This window comes from Limulus polyphemus, unplaced genomic scaffold, assembly GCF_000517525.1.
Source record: "Limulus polyphemus unplaced genomic scaffold, Limulus_polyphemus-2.1.2 Scaffold622, whole genome shotgun sequence".
NCBI classification, from domain to species: Eukaryota; Metazoa; Arthropoda; class Merostomata; order Xiphosura; family Limulidae; genus Limulus; species Limulus polyphemus.
The window spans coordinates 58,873-63,238 of NW_013666232.1; the positions used below are offsets into that span (position 1 = coordinate 58,873).

The following is a 4,366-nucleotide window of genomic DNA, read 5'->3' on the forward strand; positions in this document are numbered from 1 at the left end:
TCATCAACTTACCTAATATTCTTATAGCATGTGCACTTTTTGGATGCTTACTCAAGAAGACATTAGCCTCTTTCGTCGGTTTGTTAGACATTAGTCTAAATCTGCATATATTGTTTTTTTTGCAAACTATTATAAACTTTGCTTATTCGTTAAAATTATGTTTTAAAAAAATATATATAATCCTATAGGTCGTTGACTCCTGATCTTGGAGTTCACAATCGAAGTGAAATTATTACTAGCCAGCGACCATCCATAAACATGTTTGTTTGACTACAGTCTTAAATCAATAAATATATTTTTTAACCTTGAACTTATCTTACTTAGTCGTGCAAGGCATCCAAGAAAGTGCTCGTGTCTTCTATTGTCGTTGTCATGACGACAGATCCGGGTATTTTCTTTAGTAAGCCTGTTGCTAGGCCTGAGGCGTGCGACGCTTGTGTGCAACATTAGAATGCTTAGAGCCTTCGTCGTCGCGAGACGTGACTCATACAATGGCAAAAACGTTAGAGCTTTGAGTATATAGCTAGCAGACGACTTGAAACAAGAAATTAGTCCTACAAAAGACCAATATAAATATCTTTAGACAGCATTTTTCAACAAAGAATAACACTCAGTTGTAAGCCTCAGCGATAAGTTGACTGAGCACCAGAAGGTAAGATTTTTGTGAAATATTTACATTAATATTAGATTTGAAAGTACACCAAGAACAAAAACGTCAAAAATGGGAGTGGAGTTTGGATTTTCTGTTGAGCTAGGATTACATTAGGAAGGTTATAGTTATAAAAGTGATAGCTAGGAATAGCTATTCTAAAATTTTGAAGTACATTTACTTATGTTGGTATTATTGTTTGTAAACTGCACTGTGAATTGATAATTTGATATCACCGAGTTATTTCACCTCCATTCACGACGGAGTAGGATGTATTTTCATAATAATGTTTATTATTCATTTTCACCTATTAACCAACAAAAAAGCTGTTGGCAGTGTTATGAATTTCAGTATTACTCACCAGACATTATGTCATGTAAGTATATGAAAAATATCAATTCCGTATGACATTATTTATTAGGTCACTAGGCAAATAAAAGACAAGTATTTGGGGCTAGTAAAAACATTGTTTTTAAATGTTTCATTTTGAGTGGACAAAAAAATGGGAGGAGTTAGATGTGAGTGATGGCAGGCATTGTTAAAAGCCTAAGAAATATTGGATAAAATTACAATGTTCATTTTGAATAGACAGAAATTTCGGGCTCGTTATTTGATGAGTTTGTTTGTTTTTGTTTTGTTTTTTAATTTCGCGCAAAGCTACACGAAGGCTATCTGCGCTAGCCGTCCCTAATTTAGCAGTGTAAGACTAGATGGAAGGCAGCTCGTCATCACCACCCACCGCCAGCTCTTGGGCTACTCTTTTACCAACGAATAGTAGGATTGACCGTCACATTATAACGCCCCCACGGCTGAAAGGTCGAGCATGTTTGGTGTGACAGGGATTGCGAGTCGAGCGCCCTAGCCACCTGGCCATGCCGGGCTATTTGATGAGTAAAAATAACATTGTTAAACGTTTCATTGAAGAAATGCAAAATGGTCAATGTCCGTAATAAAGTGAATCATGGTGATGAAGATTTTACCTAACAACACCTCACTAAACTTTGAAATACATTTTTTTACACACAACCTACATAATTACATGGACCAATTCCTTATACTTCAGAAGTGTTAAACTTCTAACAAATGTTACTTACCACGAACACACATTTAGAATAACGAGGATAAAATAACACTTGCTGGTTGATAGGCGTTCTCTCGAGTTTGGAGTTCATTTTCACCTCCAGGTTTACTTGGGGCTGAGGAAGAAGTGGAATTATACGTTAAAACCAGTCTTGTGTGTGGCAATCCAAGCTGGCCTTCAACTCTCCAAACTTCTTCCCAAATGGTATTGAACACATTTTTAATTTAGTCAAGTCAGAGTAAATGAGAATCTATATCCGTTTGTCCAACAAAATTAATTTTTGTTTCAATGCTTTTTTTTATGGTGGATGAATATGTTTTCCCAGCAAAACAGATTCAAAAGTTATAGTACTTGGTAGCATTTCACCTGTACATTCATTTTGCTAGCTAAAATAATGATCAAACCTAAGAACCTATGTGAAAATAACTTTATACATGTACAAACAAATGTCTAATCTTAGTATTTATAGGAAACAATGCTATACAATATACAACAGTGTTTCCTTACCTTGGTAAGTTCATGCACGTAGGTGGATGGGGTGAGGGAGAGTGTGGTAGGTGTGATCGTACCTCTTAACTTGTATCCATATGTTTATAAAGTATATATAATTAATATATATCTAAACGAATGTTTTTGCTTTTTGACCAATCTAGGACTCGTACTCCAAAAGTGTCTCTCTTCCTGTATATATTTCTGTGTATGTCCCTGAAATTTTTCAATTTAAACAACTAAGCAAGAAAGAAATAAAAGAACGGGAACATTAGTCGGCAGATTGAGAATGGTAAAATATATCTTAGTGAAAGAAGGATCTTAAGAAGTAAGACTCATATCGTCTTTTACGTTTAATCCCTATTCGCAAGCCTTACGTGGGGAATGAAACTAAAAACTAAACATAGGAGTAAATGCGAGTACTGAAGCCCACAAGCAAACAGACATGCTATGTACACAAGATAAAAAAATGTAGAACGCAGATCTGTTTTTAATAATATGTCTTATTTCTCCGACTGTTATTTTAAATGATATATTATAAGCTTGCTCGCTACTAGAAATCCTACAGTTCGAACTAAATCAGAAAACTATATTTCAGCCAACATTTCGCTAGTGCAGCTTTTTCAGCACTGATGAAGCTTCAATGGCGAAAAGTTGCCTGAATTAAAGTTTTTTTATTATTATTATCTGGACAGTAAATTTCGTTTTTTAAATAACTTCATTGCAAAAAAAATATCTAAATCCCTCCAATATACTCTACAAATTCCGAAAACCAATAAAATAAGTCAGAAAAAATAATTTTAAAGTTCTTTGATTCAACAAAACTACTCTTTGGTCTAGTTTGGTCATTTAAATCTTTTTAACACAAGATATTAATGTATAATAAAGTACCGTTTGAAATTAATGAGAATTTGTTGATAATTTTAAACATTGTAGTGAATTTTGAATAGGTCGTCGTTAGTATGTCATTGGATAAGTATTTAAACTGAAACCCTTAATTTGACTCCTAAATCTTCTTAGTATTCGATAGTTGGATTTTGTTTAATGTTACCTATAAGTGACGTGAAATTAATGGATGGTCGTCTTTTTATCTTGAACATTGTCAGCCATTAATCATTTAATATACTTTCCGTCTGGGAGCGTTACGCGGTTTGTGATTGAACATTGTTCTTTGGAATACAGCGTAACAAAATGTTTTTTGAATTATTATATCGTTGCAATCTAAAAATCCCTTTCGACACAAATAAAATGAACTAATAAAAACATAAACTGTTGAAAATGTAAACCTTTTCAATATAAATAATCTGATTATTTCTTGCGAGCTTCAAATTTACATAAATATTTATAGTATTCGTGTAAGGTTGGAGTTGTTGAAGTGTTCGTGTAAGGTTGGAGTTGTTGAAGTGTTCGTGGAAGCATTAAATTCAGGTTATATTTATAGTGTTCGTGTAAGGTTGGAGTTGTTGACGTTTTCTTGGAATCGCGAAATTCAGCTGAAGTCATTAAGGTACACAGGAGTCAATAACGTGTATGTATATATAAGTCATTAAATTACGTGGAAGGTCACTATAGTTACGTAAAAGGAAATCATGAAGATATGGAGAAGTCACAAAAGTGTACGGAAGTCATTAAGTTATACGGAACCAAACTTAGTCACTTAAGTCTTCAATCTTCACTGAAGCATATGAGAAGTTCATCAAAGTATACAAGAAACGTGAGTTAATTACTGTTAATTACTTTGTTTTCTCTTTTCGTGTTCAGTTAGAAAGTTGCTATTGCAAGCCGATTTTTTTAAAAAAGATGCAACAATTAATAGCGATGGAGCTCACTACATATACAAAAGGTAGATAATATTCCGATTCATCATGACAGCCTACGTATAACATTATATTCCACTTGTTAACTTTATATTTATTCGCATTTCTCTGTTCCAAGACAAGTGGATAGACCCCGCTTATTTTGGCAGACTTTTCTCTCTTCATACTAGTGCCCGGCATGGCCAGGTGGATAAGGCGCTCGACTCACAATCTGAGGGTCGCGGGTTCGATTCCGCATCCCACCAAACATGCTCGCCATTTAAGCCGTGGGGGCGTTATAATGTGAAGATCAATCCCACTATTCGTTGGTAAAAGAGTAGCCCAAGAGTT

General features: G+C 34.4%; 1 protein-coding gene across 1 annotated transcript in view; it reads left to right on the forward strand.

The window, feature by feature from the left end:
* The first annotated feature begins 468 nt into the window (after positions 1 to 468).
* Positions 469 to 4,366, forward strand: part of LOC106459520 (histamine H2 receptor-like) — a 76,069-nt gene continuing 72,171 nt past the window's right edge. The window contains exon 1 of the mRNA XM_022386031.1: positions 469 to 652. The gene's annotated coding sequence lies outside the window, so the exon portion shown is untranslated. The remainder of the gene's footprint in view (positions 653 to 4,366) is intronic.